General features: G+C 41.5%; 1 protein-coding gene across 2 annotated transcripts in view; it reads right to left on the bottom strand.

Moving 5' to 3' along the window:
• Fhit (fragile histidine triad diadenosine triphosphatase) overlaps positions 1-19,446 on the bottom strand; it is a 1,447,725-nt gene that overhangs the window by 899,307 nt on the left and 528,972 nt on the right. The gene's annotated exons all lie outside the window — the stretch shown is intronic.

Raw genomic sequence — 19,446 nt, 5'->3', positions numbered from 1 at the left:
GGCTCTGGTTTATTTTTAAAGCAGCTCAGAATTGCATGTGCTCAAGCTGTAGCCCCACGTATGGCAAGCACTCTTCCTTTAACAGAGGACACATTTTTCTCACCCACTTCCCTCTGCAACCTCATATCTTTCATTCATAACCTACAACCCCCTTCACAGAAAGACCCCTTCAGCGGTGAGTGCCAGGAAGACTCACTTATGAAAAGGTGGGAAGAGCGTCCACTCTCTTCACTTTCTTTACAACCAGGCAGTAACATTTCTTTCAGGTACCTATCCCAAGGCCTTCTTGCTTTTAAAAACCTGCAGCTGAGAATTTAATTTTTTTTGAAGGATACATAGTGAAGGCAACACAAGGATAGATTGACAAGATCAGAGGCTAGGAATTGTTTTCAATATCAGAACCTTTAAATATGAATGTCTTAAGTTGGGAAGAACCGCAGACAAGAGAAAAATAAGGTTTTAAAAGTATGACGTGAGCCTCCTAGGGCTGCCAGGAACATGCGAGGGCAGAAACCAGACTCTGGCATGCTCTTCCCTTGCCCACATTTCTCCTCTTCTCTAGCCCATTGATCTTCCTGACAAATGCCCCAAGCCTCACTTAAGAGAATCCCTTGCTCAGAAGAACATGGGATTTCCAATAAAAGAAAAGGAATTTGAAATATGAATTCCAATTACTTGTCTCTGGTTTCTGGAAAATTCTCCAAGGCTCCCAGAGCAGTCTTTGTTCCTGTTATTTATTTTTTAAAATTTCCATCCAACCCCTGTTCCCAAAATAATTTGCTATGCCTTACAGAAATACAAAGAATAAGAGCAGCTAAAATAAATTGAATGAGGGCGATCATTGCAAAGAAGAAAAAAAGGAGGAAAATGTAGCGTGCAAAAGGTTGCACATAGCAAGGTCTCAACAAACTAAAGGAGTCTCTTGGATCAACTGTCACATGCCAAGAAAGTATGTCCTATCTATGACGGCTCCACAGCATATGTTACACCCAGGCAAATGCCAATGACCTACAGAAATAAGTCATGGACTGAGAGGGAATGGTAGCAAGAGCTGAAAGCAATGATAGAAGGTGTCCTCCATGATGCTGCAATATGCAGGGCTTGGACTTCTAAAGCAAGTTGTCCCAAAGCATTGAAGTGTGGAAAAGAAAGGGGAAAGGAAAATGAAGAGAGAATGGAGCAGATGAGATGAGAGCGTGGGTGTGGGGACAGGACAGGGAGAACAGGACAGGCCGATGTTGACCCAGGTATCACTTATTAAACATCTGAAATAATTGATTGCATAATTGGAAGCTCAAATTCATGCACCATCCAGACACAATTGCACTTTTGTGATGCTATAATGCGATATTGTATAAATCAATTGGCTCAGAATTCAAAATTAGAGCCCAATTACCCGAGTGAGGGAATCATAAATCCAACTTGTAGTTTTCTAACAGGGTTAACAACTTATCATGCCAGCTTCAATTCAGCAAAAATCTATTTTCTGGACTGGAGAACAATGTGCATGCTATTTTATCACTCTGGCTAGTGAGCCAGGTTCGTGTAGGGAACTGCCATGCACACGATGTTATCACACTGACTAGTGAGCCAGGTAAGAAATCTAGAGGTGTTGGGGTGGAATGTGTAGGAAATAGAAAAGCCTAAAACAAAGCAAACCAATAGAGACTATTGCATGATGTTCAGGACCCCAGCTACATGCAAGGTCAATCAGACCGGAGCCGCCGAGGCCAAAAGGCACGCCACACCCAGACACCTGTTGTATGGGGATGTCTCAGAACAAGTAAAGTGAAGGACTCCGGCGAATTTCTTGTTCAGAGAGGATTAGCTGATGCTACAGAAAGACATCAAATGCTAAAGCAGGAGACGACTTCAAGGCCCACTTAGAGCTCACCCAAACGGGCCTTCCTGGATGAGGTCAAGCCACATTAACCCAGACCCTCCCTTCTCAGGGGCAGTATCCTTCATTTCTCTTTGGTGAGAGCCACTGAAGGGTTTACTTAGTGATAAAGGGGCTCATAGAAGAGGAAAGTTGTAAGAACAGCTTGAGAATAATTGGTGAAATTCTTGTGAAAGACAACTTACTATTAAATATGACTGCGCAAACATATTTGTGTGTGTATATATAAAAACATTTTTGATGTGAAAATTCCATTTCCATAAAATTTTTCTTAAGAGTACAAATATATATGAAGCTTGTTGTTGCAAAATGTTTTCCGAGAACACAGGAGAGAAACAAATTATAAGTCCATTAAATAAAACAATTTCACCAAACTTCATTTCATCCATATGAAGTAATATCAGACTGAAGTGAAAAAAAATTATGGCTTATATCTTATAGCTATGGCACAGCACAGTAGGAAACCCTGTTATTGGGTTCATCACTCAACAGCCTGTGGAGGGGGTGAAGAGGACAGAGAAAGAAAGAATCTCCAGGGAAATGAACCTGTCACTGCTGTAGCAGGGATTTTAATGACGCCTCCCTAAACCTTCTGTTGTGTTGAACTTTTCATTTTCGCTTGCTAAAAGAGGTAAGGATTTCATTAATAATCTGAAACAATACTGCAAGAGGATGGGAGGCAGTCACGGCCTTACGCAAAGCAGAGGCTAGCCAGAGTCCATGCAGCGCCTGCCGCACAAAGCACAAGCTCCCAGCACATCGTGGCTATGTTTATAAAAATGCTGGCACATTTTGCTGTGGAGAGGAGCCAGGTGGGCTAAAATTAATCTTTGTCCAGCTTATCTTTGTGACCCGTAGGCCATAAAATCATAGCCATAACTCTTCCTCTGAGAGCAAAGGATATTCTTTCTATACCTACAATATGCCTACAAGTTCTGGAACTCCATTCTCCACCTTTGACTTATTGGTGCCTGTATGTTACCACAGTTCAAATGGACACTCAAAACTATCATTCAGATAGGTCCTTTTCCCCGTGTGTCTATGTGTGCATTCATATATGTGCATGCATGTGTGCGTGCGTGCGTGCATGCATGTGCACAAAGACCAGGACATTATATCTTTTCTCAAGCACTGTCCTCTTTGTTCAAGAATGACTTGGAGAGTCTTTACTCTCCAAGTAGGCTGGGCCAGCTGGACAGAGCCCAAGGCTCTGCGAGTCACTGCCACCTCTCCTCTTCTGGGATTACGATCATGTGTCACCATGACTAACTTGTTTTAAACATAGGTTCTAAGGCCAAAATTCATGTATGTGTGCTTACGAGGTGAGTGTTTTACCAACGGAGCCCTCTTCCCAGCTCCTGGATTCTTGCTTTTAAGCACAGAGGTAGCAGTGACACACAGCTCTCCCTGAGCCAGACCTGTCCAGTCTCATCTGGGCCATGCTCAGGAAAGATATTTGTGACAATAGACTAAGAGACCAAGAAGGGTCTTCGTGCACATCCCTCTCAATCCCTCATTTTTCCTCACAAGGAAAAGCATCCACAAAAGAGCAAATTGGGTCAAAAACTGAAAAGCTGGTTCCAGCCCATTGTTTACCGACTGTGGTGGTTTGAATAGAAATGACTCCCGAAGGCTCACAGATTTGAAGGCCTGGACACCAGGGAGTGGCACTATTAAGAGCTGTGGCCTTGGTGGAGGAAGTGTGTCACTGGGGTTGGCTTTGAAGTTTTATATGTTCAAGCTAGATCCTATACCCAGTCTCTCTGTCTCTGTCTGTCTCTGTCTGTCTCTCTGTCTGTCTCTCTGTCTCTCTGTCTCTGTCTCTGTCTCTCTGTCTCTGTCTCTCTCGGTCTCTCTGTCTGTCTCTGTCTGTGTCTCTGTGTCTCTGTCTCTCTCTCTCTCTCTCTCTCTCTCTCTCTCTCTCTCGTTTGCTGCCTGTGGATCTGAAATCTAAATTAGACCCTCTCAGCTACTTTCTGGCACCATGACTTTCTACTTTCTTTAAGAAGGATTGTCAGGCTCATTGTGTCTCTTCACAGCAACAGAAACCCTAGCTAAAATACCAACACACACCTAATTCCATTCAAAGATGGGATTTAGGGTGCCTGTTTCTAGCGAATCGGGCTATTTATTTAGGTGCTTTTGACATATATCACACTTTTGACATTGCTAGGAGACATGGGGATAAAGACCTCATAAGGTACAGCATGTTTTACTGATGCACTGAGATGTTTAGGTAATGGAGATTACATCACAAGCTACCACAGGGTCCACATCGATTCTGCTAACGGTAAAGGTAAAATGTTTGGGGGTATGTCACATGGGTCATTTGGTGACATTTTAAAAAGGATTAATGTCAGAAGCACAGATTTTAAAGTGAATTTTCTTTATATTTTCCCCCATTAAGTCTAAGCATAAAAACTATAAAACAGCCAGAAAACAGCAACATGATAAAAGAGAAATCTCAAAAAATTAAATGAGAGACCACAGCCTCACAGCTTCCTGGTCATCGCATAACAATTTTGTTGGCAAAAATCTACTCCTGAAGACTTTATCCACATGCAAAATGAGAGGGTGGGGGAGGTCACATCCTCAGAAGACAGGTAGTTGTGTCTTCTTCTTCCCAATAAATAGCAAAAAAAATTTAATCTCATAACAAATTAATAACCTTTACTACAATCACTAAAGCTTAAGGAAAAAAAAAGATCCAGTTAAGGGAGGTAGAATTAAAGAAAAAAAGCTCCTACATGTCAAGTATAACATGGCTGCACCTAATTAACAGTATGTTCATGAACTTCTTTATCAGCTGACTTCCAATAGTAGACTAACCAACTAGGAAGTGGGTAAACAAAGTGCTACAAGGTACTTCTTTGGTAAAGGGCATAAAAAAAAAAATAGCAAGCTACCTCTTTCAAAAAGGAAGTGTCCTGGTTTGGGGTGCAGTTAACACATGGCCGGCAAGCACAAGGTAGCAGGCGCCACCCCCATCACGACCGGGAAGCAAAATAAAATGTAAGCTCAAGAGACCATGCTCCACTTCCTAACAAAACATGAGCAAATCTCTTTACAGCTTTGCCCAGCACAAGGATTTTGTAAATACTATGGAAGGCGTACGAAGGCAAGGAGAAAATACCATTAGAAGATAAATATTTCAATAAGTCTGCTGGCCCTTGAACTGTAGACCAAGACATCAGAATCTGGGAGGGGTCTGCCATCTAGAAGTGCAGACCCATCTGCACACCTGAGAAGCAGGCCTCAGGAGGAACAGGGAAGCACATGCGGTGCTAGCTGGTGGGGCTTGTGTGTGTGTGTGGGGGGGGTGTTAATTGATAACAGTCAGCAGGTAGTATTTTGCCCTCGCTTCCAGCCTGAAGCAAACAGCAGCTTGAAGACATAAGAAAGTAGTCAGTAACTAGGACAAATACAGATGTTAGAATCTTGTTCCAGCATGCTGGGATTCCCCCATTCCCATGCAAACCTTCCCTGAAAGTTTTCGGAACAACAATGCATAAGGCCCAGCAGCTTAAAAGGAGCTGGCAAACCCACCTTTCACACCGACTACATGTGTGCTGTCCGAAACCTAATATGCCAAGAAAAAGGGATGCACACATAAAACAGAAGAAAACAGCATGCTGCAGAAACGGACAATCTAGAGGGGAAAAAAAATTAAAAAAGAAAACCCATTTAATGTTATCAAGAAAGAACGGAGGTGATTTGGTAACTGCGTGAACAAAACAATATTATATGAAAAGGGAATAATCAGTCAAGGAAGGTTTCCTGAGAATTATAATTCTTTAACTAAAAACAATTCAATAGGAAGTGTGACTTCAAGTGAGAGATCCCCTGGACTACAAAGATAGATACAGAAATAAGTGGGGAGAGACAGGATCTAAAGAGAACCAATCCAGGACGTCTACGAATGGGCTAACATAATTTTCAGAACGAGAAGGAAGGAACAAGTAAAGGAAATTATCAAAGATATTGTATTAGATTATTTCCTGGAATTAAACAGAGGCATGAATCCTCAAGGCAAATAACAGACTCTGAAGTGTTAGAGAATGAGGAGAAATTCTTAACAGCTTCCTAATGAGACAAAAAGAAGTGATCTCCCCAAAAGGAAGGACTTCAGTAACATCAGATTTAATACCCATGGACGCACAGAAACTAGCGACGGTAGACACAGAAGCTTATACCCACAGTATCTGTCAAGTTCTGAGAGCAAACTAAGACACTCCAAATACAGGAGTGAGATAGTTAACCTCCCACTCACCTTTCTCTACTTAGAGAAAAAGGAAATTTACAAGGTAAGCCAAATAAAAAAAAAAAGAAAACAAAGTTCATTGGATCTCACTGTGACCCTAACCCTGGAGAGCTCTGGAGGAGTCTTGGATGCCTCCAACATCCAGGCTAGGAGCAAATGACCAAAGGATAGCAAAGAGAGAGAACCAAGAGAACAGAGTACAGAAACAAGTTTGCAAATGTGTGTGTGTGTGTGTGTGTGTGTGAGAGAGAGAGAGAGAGAGAGAGAGAGAGAGAGAGAGAGAGAGAGAGAGAGAGAGAGAATCTGCACTCAGAAAGACCAAGAGGACGCCAGAAATCCAAGCAAAAACAAACAGAAATAATTTCCTAAGAAAGACCTGACACACAAATGAAATGACAGGAGGAGCCTAACAAAATGATGTAAGGAAGGACGGGGACCCTGGACCCAGTCTCCTCAGGGGCACCACAGCAGTGGCGACACTAACTACAGAGACCACAGAGGGCCCCCTGAACAATCTGGCTAAGTCATAACCGTGCAAATGTTTTTCTTATTTTAACCGTTGGATAAAATAGCAAACGAAAACTGCTGTGTTGTCAGAGCTAAAACCGTGGTATGGCTGAGCGGATGGAAGAGGAGACGGAGCAACGCTGGCGCAACTTTAAGAAAAGAGACGGAGTAGAGCACCCGGTCGGAAAGAGTCCCAGCCGTGGCAAGTAGAGAATGCTAATGTTATAATGAAGGATGTGTGAAGATGTAAAGTAAACCCTTCTCGTTTTCGAAAGAAAATAAGCAGCCAGTATATTTCTGTTTAGAAGTGAATGAATATTAAGTGGTTGTGTGGGAGGTACCAGCCGTGAGCTCTAAAGGGACTTCCTTTAGGAAGTGTGGACAGTGTAAGCAGGGCTGGGACTAGGACCTGCTACTGCTAGGTTTTGGTTTGTTTTTAAGAAAGGATACACACACACACACACACACACACACACACACACACACACACACACACACAAGTACATCATGACAAGCTCTTTTACTAAAACCCAAAGTAAATAACCGAGCCTGAAGCCTCTGGGCAGTGCGGGAGGAGTGGGGAATAGAGTCTAACTGGATTTGTTCCTAATGAGGAGCGAGCAAGTGCAGCATACGGAAATGAGAGGCATCACTTTCCTGAACAGAACAATTAAGCTTTCATTAGGGCTTAATGACAGGATGACAGTCCGCGTTGAGTGTAAGTAAGAGGGTAAATACATCCCCGTCATTATCAAATCAAAGATTACCAGTATCAAGAGGGAATCTTTATCCTAGATTCTCCCTCCTACCTGATTGCCTGCCCCTAAGCCACATCAGGACCCCAAAAAGAAAAATCAAAAACTTCCCCCTTTTTTTTGTTAATGGCACATTTACTCATTTCCCCCCATCGCATCCTCCTAACCATTTCATACAAGTGGCTCCCAAAATCACACCAAACCAAAGAAATCAAAACCAAGAGCGAGCACATGATTGAAAACCGCACGGCTGTGAACAGATTCCCTGATGTGCTGGTTCGGATGGGCTAGTGGCCCCGAGGTTTAGTCGGACACCGGAGACTCCATCTTCGCGTCCCTACCCCCATCTTTCTGGCAGCCCTGGCGTCCACGTGATTTAGAACAGCCTGCACCGATGTATTACTACACCTTGTCTTCGCAGAGAAGGCGGTTCTGAGTTCAATTACAGTCCCCAGCAGTTTAAACGATAGCCGCGGTGCTGTAATCTAAAATAAATTGCTTTTCTCAAGAAGCCATGTAAGCTTCGCACTGCAACTTAGCAGAGCTGCTGCCTTTAGCTCATCTGAAATTCAAGCAGAGTACAAAAGCGGCACCTCTAACCTCTGCTTTTCGTCTCTTTTTCTTGCAAACTGGCATTTGTCTGTACTTCTGGGGCTCTCTGTTCACCCAAAGTTTCCATCCTGGAAGGACGGCTATCACAAAGTAACATACTGTGTCAAAAAAAAAAAAAAATAGTGCAAGCCATCATTCTATTTTCTTATTCTAAACTACACTTTGTGTTCTTTCCAAAGAATTCTATTACTAGGGCAAGGTGTATTCTCCTGGTCCCTATATCACGTGATGAGATAGACATCCTGAAGAACTCTGGAAATTCTGCAGACTCCCCATGTGAACCCTCGCCTGGCTCCAAGGGTGGCGGGGTGAGGGGGTGGAAGAGGCAGAAAGCACATAAAATGCAAAATTGAAAATCGACCTTTCTCCACCTGCAACTCTCTGCTCAAATTTTTCCCAATGTACTACACACACCACCAGCACGAGCAGGGAAACTCATTTCCCTTGGAGCACACATCCAAACCTGTGTCTCCCCAGGGAACAGTGGCCAAAGAACCCCTCTGATGGCAGGGTTTCCAGTGCCCGCGATGCTTCCTTGTGAGGCAATTAGAAAAGTTTCCTATGCTAACTATATTCTTCCAGATTTTACAAGGCAATGTAATTGATGCTTGTTTTTCTGCCACTTAACAAAAGAAAAATGTGCTTCTGAGAGACTTTTCACGTTTGCAAAAATAATCTATCAATTCTTCGCCCTTTCAAATATATTTCTTCTATTGAGATGGAAGGAGCCTGGCTTGGTGGGAGCTGTGCAGTAGGGTCTCTTATGCGTTTTCCTGAAGGAGGCATTCCTGCACATCCTTCAGAAAAATCAACCAGCTCCTACACGCTTACACACACTCACTGCTTACCAATTGCAGAGGAAACTTGGAGCCCTCACGACAGCAAGGAAATCCTGTTTCTAACATGTACATGCAACTGTGCAGTGAGGAAAGAGGAAATCATTTGATGACCACCAGTGTTCTTGAATCTATAATAACCAGTGGGAAAGAAAATACTGGTTCTCAACCAAAGTTGTTCAGGGCATTATGAAATGGAGAAGAGGCTTTGTAAGGTCATATTTGTTGGGGGTCAGTAATGGCAATCACAGAATACTCTGAACATCAATTAAAGTTCTTCAGTGTTGTCTCTAGAGGACAATAAACTGTCCTTCCAAGAATGGCAGCAGATGACATCTGTGTGTTCAAATCCACAGAATTTGAGTAATTCTATTGAACTTTTTATTTTAGTCATTAAACTTTTTACTTCTAGAATTCTTATGGTTTTCTATTTCTTTATTTGCAGACTTTTTTCATATATATTTGTTCTGGTTTTCTTTATATAACCTATTTTAGTTCTTTGAGCACCTTTAAAATTATGATTTTGGGGCCTTTGTCTAGTAGATCCATCCTTGCATCTTTCTTGGGGACAATCTTTGTAATGATTTCTCTTGAATGGCTCATATTCTCCTGTTTCTTTGTAGATTTTGCTGTTTCTTATTTCTGATGATGAAACAGGTTATCACTTGAGCAAACTCAACAGCAGCTTAATGTCCAGGTCTTCTCTCTAAATGTTATTACCCTTAAAAATCCTTCAGAGTTCTCAAATATTTATACTTAAGCTTATCTTTTCTCATTTTCTAAATAAGCCATTTCGTGTCTTTACTCTTGTTTTAAGAGTTCTGCAGTCTAAGAGTCAGAGCGGTGGCTCAGAGGGTAAAAGTGGTAGCCACACAGCCGGATGATGAAAGTAGACCCTAAATCCCTCATGAAAAGATGCATGTGGTAGTGTGATTTTTGCACACACCAGGAGAGATTGAAAAATGGCTTGGAAGGTCACAGGCTGGCCACATGGTAGCTGGGACAGCACAAGAAGACAGACTGTGCCTCAACAAGGTCTAAGATGACAATCTAATACCCAAAGCTGTCCTCTGACCTCCACATGTGACACACACACACACACACACACACACACACTTTTTAAAAAGTAAGGTGAAGAGCTACAGAAGACAGCACAAGACTTTGAGCTCTGTCCTCCACCCTCCACACACGAACACTCGGGTGTGCAAGAACCCATGTTTGCACATGCATACAAAACATTAAATGAAATTTTTAAAAGGCTTCTCTCTACATTCCACCCACAGCTTAGTGCTTGGACTGTAGCTCCTCCTGTCAGCACCTGCTCTCCTCACTCTCTGCACTCTGCCATTTCCAGGTAAGAATCTTAATTCCTTACCTCGGTTTTTCCTTTAATGAACATGAAGTTGAATTTAATCTAAGAACTCTTTGCCTAGCGTTGCTTCCCAGATATTCTCTCATATGTTTATTTTTCCGGATTAGAATTTTATTTAATGTAAAATTAGAGTTTTGCATTAGCATTCAAGTCTATGACTCGGGTTTTTAGTTACTTTTGGCATTAGATAAGATGATTACATCAAACTCCCTCCCATCTGAGGAGCCTAAGGCTTTAGGAGCATCTGTTGAAAAGCTGAACTCATGGAATTGATTTTGAACTTTTGCAAAATAATAATGATGGCAGAAATAATAAGAATTTGCCCATATCTGTCCACGTGTCCATTTCTAGATTGTTTTCTGTTTTGTTTGGTTACTACACCCATGCTGCATATACTGATATACAGTGGAGAAATCCTTCACACTTCACTCCATGTCAAGACTGCTCTCCGTGTTATAGCTTCTGAGCATTTCCAAATAATTTGGACTGAGTTTGATCAGATTTTATCAGGAATTAAATTAAAGTCAAAGACTAACGTGTGAAGAATAGGTAGCCTCCTTAAGATGGGACGTCTAAGGCTTATTTCGACATTTAATTCTTCTGTGATATCTTCTTATAAATACTGTATTTGTTTGTGAAGGGTGCCAGCAAGTATGTTATTTACTTTAAAAGTATGGTAAATGATATCATCTTTTCAATGTTGATTTCTATAAGCTCGTTGTTAGCACATAAAAATAAAATTAATTATGTGCACCTTCTGCATCCTCTCAGGAGTCATTTCTTAATTCTAGGAGATTTTATTATGGTTGTCTGAGACTACTGGGGAATTCTTGAGTAGATGACCATGTCATCTGCAAATACTGCTAATTTTCTTCTGATCTGCAAGGCTTCTCTCTCCATCCCTGTCTGCTGTTGCAACTAAAATGCTCAGTATTGCATCAAATGGATGTCGTGAGATTGAATATACTTTTCTAGGTTTTAACAAATCAAGGTGACTCCTCTATTTCTACTTCTCAGATTCTCACTGGAAATGAAAACTGAAATATGTCCAAGGCTTTTTAAGGAATTATATAGCTTTTTGTCTTTAACTTGTTAACATGGTTTAATACTTATCTTTATTTTAAATTGCTGAAATTCATGTGGTTGGCCTACACACCAGTGGTCAAGGTAAGTAATCTTTTTATAATGCGTTGGCCTCAATTTTATTAATATTTTATAAGAGAATTTGTGTCAAAGTCATAGGTACAAGGGGCAGTATCTCGCTCTTCAACCTCCATTTTCCTTCCTTATTCTTCCTGTCCCCTTCTGGTCTTGTCCACTTTCTGACATTCCCCCCTTTCCCCTGACTTCTGTGCTCTGAATGGTTTTGGAATTAGAGAAACACTGCCATTATAAAAATGAGGTGAGAAACACGGCTGTTCCTTTTATTCTCTAGAAAAGACAAATTGACAATTCTTCAAGCCGCCAATGTGTATCTCCAAGGTACTCATCTCTTCCTGGAGAGATTTGGTGGGTTTTTTTTGTTTGTTTATTATGTTTGGATTTTTGTTTGTTTGTTAGACATGGGATTTTGCTATGCTACCCAGGCTGTCCTAAACCCCTGGGCTCAAGGCATCTTGCTGTTTCAGCCTCTGGAGTAATGTGGACCACAGGCACTCAGCATCCATCCAGCCTGGAAGTTTTACCTATTGCTTCCATTTACTTGGTGGTCATGGACATGCAGGATTCTTCCTCCTATTATGGCTGTGTTTAGGTCATTACAAGTAACTGGTCGATTTCCTCTGGGTTGTTAGACACATAAGTGTCAAATCTTCGTATTATTTCTCTAGTATTGCTATTTTTTCTGTGGGGTTTGGGTTGTAACCCAGGACTTTATATATATGAAGGAAATCCTCTATCACAGAGATGCAGCCTGGGTCCCTCTTCTCATTTTTAATGACTACAGAATCTGTAGTTGTATCTTTTACTTTATTTCTGCCATTGGCAATTTTGGTTTCTGTAAGCTGGCTAATAGTTTATCAATGTTATAATTATTTGAAGAACTCTCCATTTTTTTTTCTATTTTTACTTTCATTGACTTTTCCTCTTTGTGTTTTCTCTCCTGTCTCCTTACTTGTTTTTGGTTTCTGTTTCATTTTGGTTAACTGTCAAAAGAGGAGCATGGGTTGCGGACCTCAGCCTTCCTTCACCTCTAAGTGTAGGATTTACTGGGGTTTACCTGTCACTGCCCCTAGACCTGCATCCTACAATTTCTGATGTGTTGTTTTGGCTTTTATTTTAGTTCTACACATTTTAAAATTTCGCTTAATTCTAAGTTTTTGACCTATTGTTAATTTAGAAGTATGTTGTTGATTAGTTTTTGCATGCTTGGAGATTTTCCTGTTGTACTTTTATTACTAATTTCTGATTCAATTTTATTATATTCTAACAACATGTCCTCCATGGTTTAAATTTCTTTGACTTTGACAACTTCATATGTTATAGGATATACTCAGTTGTGTGAATGTACTTTTGAAGCTTAAAATAGACTATTGCCTGCCATTGTTAAAGGCAGCATGCTGTATATCTGTATGTATGTTATATGCTACTTCCTGACTGTATGTTATGTATGAATGTTATATGCTACTTCCTGACTGTATGTTATGTATGTATGTTATGTGCTACTTCCTGACTATGTTATGTATAAATGTTATATGCTACTGGCTGACTCTAGTGTGTATGCGTGTATACACTGAGGCTTGAACCTAGCTAGGGTCCTGTACCTGCCAAGCAAGCACTCCATCACTTAGTTACAATATCCATACCTTTTATGTGTGTTTGTGTGTGTATGTTTGTGTGTGTATGTTTGTGTGTGTGTGTGTGTGTGTGTGTGGGTGTGTGTGTGTGTGTGTGTATGAGAGAGAGGAGGGATCTCAAGGTGGCCTTTAACTTACTATACAATGCAGGCAAACCTTGAACCTAAAATCCTCCTGTCTAAACCTTTTGTGTAGCTAAGATGGTGAGCCTGTGCCAAAAGGTTGACTGATACAAATATTTTCTTGCTAATTTTCTGCATCGTTGTTATATAGACCCTAAGAGGACACACTGAAATAGGTGAATGTTCTCTAGATTGCTTCTTCCTCTCATCCTTTCTCCTTCAGCTCAATCAGCTTTTGCTGAAACCCCAAGAGCCTCCTTTTTTGATGTGCATGTATTTCATTCTGACCTTAAATAATGTCCTCCATTGTTTATAGATATTTTCTTTGCTCTTAAGTCTACTGGTATCAGATAATGATGTAAGTGTTGTTGGGCATGGTGCTAGATGCTTGTAATCCTAGCACTTGGAAGGTAGGGACAGGAAGCTCAGAAGTTCAAGGCTATCTTCAGCTACCTTGCAAGTGCAAACCTAGCTTGGGCAACATGAGACCTTGTCTCAAAAAGCACATGTGTGTGTACACATATGTCTGTAAGTGTGTATACACACATCTGTTTATAATCTTGGTGCTTATATGCCTGTGGTTCCTTGCGGCCTCTTCTAGAAGAACTAGACCCTTAATAAAGAGGAATTTCTAGCGTATCTCTGAGAGGTTGTTTTGCTTCACACAGAATTCTTGAGTTGACGGTTCTTTTGTTAGTCTTCTGACAGTTTCCCTGCCCTCCTTTGAGTAAGTGAAAACAACTGCTATCACTTACTATCCTGTTCCTCTTCAGCAGATAATCTCACCAATCTTAAGACTTTCATTGACATTCTTACTGTAGCAAATTCGATTAGGATGCATCTTGCATGGATTTCTTTAAGGACATCTTGTTCGGAGGTCATTCAGCTTCTTAGATCTGGAAGTTTGTGGTCTCTATCTAGACTTGTAGAGTTTTCAGTCATATCTGAATATTTTTATAGACATATATAGCAGTTATTTCTATTTATTATTATGCTTATGATTATATGATTACATCATTTCTTCCATTTCCATTTCTTCCCTCCAACTCTGAGAACTCCAACAGCATGGACGTTGTAACTTCTCTCACAGTTTCCTAGACTCCTAAGGCTGGGCTCCTCTTTGTGTCAAATTGTTTGTCTGCTATTTGAAATGGCCAGATTTCATTGTTGTGATTCTATTTTTAATTATTCTACACCCCCATATCTATTCCACCTTCAAAACTATCTAGCAAGGTGTTATTTTTTTCAGTCCCAGAATTTCCACTTAGCTCTGCATTATATTTCTTGTCTAAAACCTTCTGGGTTTGTTCTGTTTTCTTGAGACAACAGAGTTCTCTGTGTATCTCTGTCCTGGAACTCACTCTATAGACCAGACTGTCCTCAAGCTTAGAGATCTACCTGCCTCTGCCTCTTAAGTGCTGAGATTAAAGACCTGTGCCACCAGCACCTGGAAAAACATTTCTCAAAAAAAATTTTTGATTTGAAGCAAGTCAGCTCTATGGCGGATGTTTACAATTCTTTGAAGGGTAGCTCCAACATTGGATTTATTTTGATTCATCACTGGATTGACTCTTTTCCTTTAACTTTTAGTTTTTCTTTTTTTTCATCAAGATGACGATTGAATTTTTAAATTGCAATCCTAAATATTTTGTCCATTATGACAGGAGTGCCTGGGTCTTCCTTAAATTCCTCCTCTAGCGAAGCAACAGAGCTTATTAACAGCGATTTTCATGGACAGTGTTTTCAGGGCATCTAATTTCCTTGACTGCCTATTCTGCCTGGTGACCTCCAGGTCACACTAGTCCCTGCTCCTGTTTTACAGTCTGTGTGACCAGAAAGAGGATGTCCAGATCTGGGCCACCTGGTCACTCGTATGGACCGTGGCATGGTGGGGTCCTCCAGCTGCCTCAGGAGTCTCTCTGATGGTAAGGAGCATTCTGGTCCTGAGGAGACAAAAGGGCTTTCTAAACTATGCCACGTTTTGGGTGCCTTCTCTGGGTCCACGGGTAAATCTCGGTTCCCAGGAGCACCTGTCTTTATGAGCTAGTGACTATAAGGCTGCATGAAGAAGTAGAATATTTCCCTTTGGTCCTGGACTTGTCTGATATTGAACAACCAGGGAAATAACCAGCCTCCCTTCCTTTTGCTAACTTGGGACCAGGGAACAGCTGGTCTTGGTGACCTTCTGTTGGGTTGCAGGCTCCTGGACTTTTCCCTGACCCAGGGTCTCAAATGAGCTCAGGTTTTCTTTAGAGATGATTCACAGATCACGTGCATTTATCTCTTGGACCATTATCAGCTTGTGTAGCTGCATATGCAGCAGAGAGAAGCAGGAGAAAGTGACTCTGTTCCATTTATTTTTTTACAGACAAGAAGTTGCTACTGGGGACAACAGAGGAATAAGAATGAAGATGCAAGCACAAATGTGGCAAAGGCTAGGAAGTCTTTATCCGCACAGGTCCAGAATGCTCCTTTCCACCATAAAGAACATAAAGAATACACACACACACACACACACACACACACACACACAATGAGATAGTGACTATAAGGCTTATGAAAAAGTAAAATATTTCTACATTTATATATCTATACCTATATAGTTTGCATGTATATGTGTGATATTTATTTTAATGTGTATTAGTATTTTGCATCCATGTTTGCCTGTGCTTCACATGCATGCCTGGTGCCCATGGACGTCAGAGGAAGGTGTTGAATTTGATGGAACTAGATGAACTGTTTGGAGCTTCCGTGTTGATGCTAGGAATTGAAATTGGGTCCTCTACAAAAACAGGAAGTGATCTTAACCACTGACCCATCCCTAAAGCTCAGATTTATATATAATTTTTGAGACAGAATATCTCTGTGCCGCTCTGGCTGTCTTAGAAATCACTGTGTAGACTAGATTGGCCTTGAACTCACAGAGATCTGCCTGCTTCTGCCTCTAGTGCTGGGATTAACGTCATGTACCACCATACCTAGCCCACTTACTCTGTTTTAACCGTGTATTTCCGTCCACGTTTCCTCATAACACTTAACCATTTTTGACCTTATGCAAATGCAGAAATTTGAAATGCCAGGAGAATTTCTCCTTGAGTGCTTGCAGGGCCTTGAATAGCTTGGGTTCTCCCAGCATTGCTCTTATGAATGAGTGAATATGTATGCATGTTTTCTCACTGACCTGCCTGTGAAGACAGTGGTTGCTGACAGAATGCCTTCATGGTCCATGAGCATTCACCCCTCACCCGGACACAAGAACGGTGATAGCCTTGCTCGAGATGATTTGCTAGATTTGGAACATGCTCAGTTCTCATTTCCCTCTGGTCATCGCAATCCGCTTTCTGGTTCTATCAGGTCAGACAATGTGGTCCTGGGACATGGCTATTCGACCAGCTCAGTTATCTGTGCCTTTATCCCTAAATGCACCACAGCATACCATGCCAAACTACATATGATACACACATACATCACATCCACACACAAGAGCACACACGCAAACACACACACACTCATGAGCACAAGCACACAAGCACACTCGCATGCATGCACACAAACACACTCCCAGGACTTATTTTTTTCAGAGAGGGTAGGAAGTCAAGGACGTGTTACATTTCTTCTCAAAATAAAACCACTACAGCTTCAAAAGGGAAGAGTACGAAGCACTGATTCCTAGGAACAAATCACATAGGATAACGTTACTGGGATAACTCAGCTCACCGATGCCTCACTGAAACACCATATAAAGATTGCATGTGCCAGCCAGAGGGCCTCGAGCAGAGGATGCAACAGAATCTAAGATCAGGTAACTTCTGAGGCCCAGTGGGATCACAGACTATTGCCAACTTTCTTGGTCCTTTACGATCCATAGCCACTGGTCCTCATGTACACATTCCCCTCCATTTGTTTTTATTTTGGCAATAAAAGGATGTTTACTTACTAATGAAATAAAATCTACTACTCTTTCATGGTCTTTTCTTTTCACCTCCATGCTAAGAAAACTCTCTGACTCTAGTTGAGATAAACACTCATTTCTATTCTGGGTTTCTAATGATTGATTTTTATACATTTATTTATTGCTTTAATCCAGCTGGAATTAATTTTAGCATATGGTGTGAGAGCGAGTGTAATTTTTCCAATGCTAATGCATTTTTGATAAGCAGAAAACAACATTTCCCAGAGTAGAAAACTCAGTCTGGATACACGCTGTTCAGTGTTACAAGGCAGGAAGCGGGGAAAGAGGGCACTTTTCTCAAAAGCATGAAAACCTCATCTGATATTTCTTTTTCTTTTTGAGAACTGAGATGATCTCCCTTATTTCTCAGAGTCTGCTCTTTTCTGTGTGGCCGGGTCACAAATACCATCCACTGTGTCCCCAAGGGTAAGGTAATTGCTTAAGCCCATCAGGTCCTCTGTGCACGTTCTGCAGAGAGGATTTTCCATTACTGGTTACATGGCAGATACAGGGCTCCCCTGGAGAATATGACCAAACCAAATCGAACTTCAGAAAACATGAAATGAGCTATGGGTTTTCCCATTTGGTAGAAATGGTCCCAGAAGAAAAGAGAGCCCCAGTATTTAGAACCAGTATATGCAACCTCCCAGATGCCAATGTTCTCATCAAACCTTAGCTGTTTAATTTAAAAGCAAGTACCATGTCACTACTGGTATTTCTGAGTTCTGGATATCAGATAGAGAAAGTTAGGTTAAGCAGAGAAATTTATAATCCTGTTCCAATTAATAAAAGGCCTCGAGGGATTCTAGAAGCCTCATTATTAGTTAATAACTAACCTAGCTGAGAGTCAGAGGAAAACCGAACTTCCTGTGTCCTGTTCCCACAAGAGTAACCACAAATACAGAGTCATATTAAAAATAAACACGTTGCTCTCTTTCAAGGATCCACTAAGGTGTACTGACTGCTCACTGTGGGCCAGGACTTAAGGAGAATTAAAGTTGTAGGACAGTAGGTAGCTGTCCCTACCAACCCCACCCACATTGGGGACATACCATTATTGCCACCAGAGAAAGTGTTTTCTAGTTCTAGATGGTGAGGTGGTAGAGTAAAGCTAGGCTATGCTCACAATGTCCTCCATCGAAATTTTACTGCTTTTTCTTCACCTTTCAGACTCTGTCTCCAAGAAGTCTGAATGGAAGTGCAATGTACGAAAGACAAATTGTAGACAAAAGCATACAGTGTCACAGCGGGAAATAAGTGTTCTCAGAGCTGTTACCCTGAACACACACACATGTGCGCACACACACACACACATGTGCACACACACACACATACACACACACATCCCCCACACACCAAGCACATATACACCACACACACACATACAAACACCACACACACACACACACACATGTGCACACACACACACACACATACACACACATACACACACACACACACACACACACGCACACACACACGCACCCATATGCCCACAACTATACGCTTTCCCTATTTTCCTCTTTGCAAAAGCACTGAGAAGCATGGGCAGGGAAATATTTTGTATCAAGTCTGGAGATTACCCGAAGATTCAGCAGTCTGACTCAGCAGCTTCCTGTACCATCCTCCCAATCCACTCTTGGCTTTCCCTGGCATCGGATCAGTCCCATACACTTTTGCAATCCCAAACCTCCTGTATTGCAGGGTCTAAACTGTTGATGGAGAGCTTACTGAGACCTGCCACACTTCGTAATGACATTGGCCTCCAAGGACATCTCATTTACCACAAACTATCCCCATACATTCTAAACTGTGAATTCTTAAGCAAAGTGAACTTGCCAGCAAGCTGAACTCCCAGAAATGTCGAAGAAGCAAAGATTAAGCAGTGTACCCTTGGAATTGGGAGAGACCGTACATTTAGGAATGCTCAGGATTAGTCTTTCTCTTTAAACTTTTTAGTCATTGATTTTTTTTATCTGAAAACCAAAATAGAATATCTATCTAGAAGCTTTACAAGGCCAGAAATCTAAACCGCTATGGCTTTAGTACATCATTCTTTTAAAGATCACCTCAGAAAAGAGAGAATGTCTCCCAAGAAGCCGCAAGTGAAATATACTTAAACAAATATGAGGGGATGCGGAGATGGCACTTGCTCACTAGAACTAGGACTGGGGGATGGCTCAAAAGACATTCTTGGATGTCACCATCCAGCTGGCAGCACTAACCCTGGAGCTGCAGGGTCTGGAGAAATCCTTGTCTCAAAGACAAGGTAGGAAAGCAGCAGAGGAAGACAGCTGCCTCCACCGCTGGCCTCTACACATGAACACACCACGT

Source organism: Arvicola amphibius, chromosome 12, assembly GCF_903992535.2.
Source record: "Arvicola amphibius chromosome 12, mArvAmp1.2, whole genome shotgun sequence".
Classification (NCBI taxonomy): domain Eukaryota; kingdom Metazoa; phylum Chordata; class Mammalia; order Rodentia; family Cricetidae; genus Arvicola; species Arvicola amphibius.
This window is presented reverse-complemented; position numbering and strand designations above follow the sequence as displayed.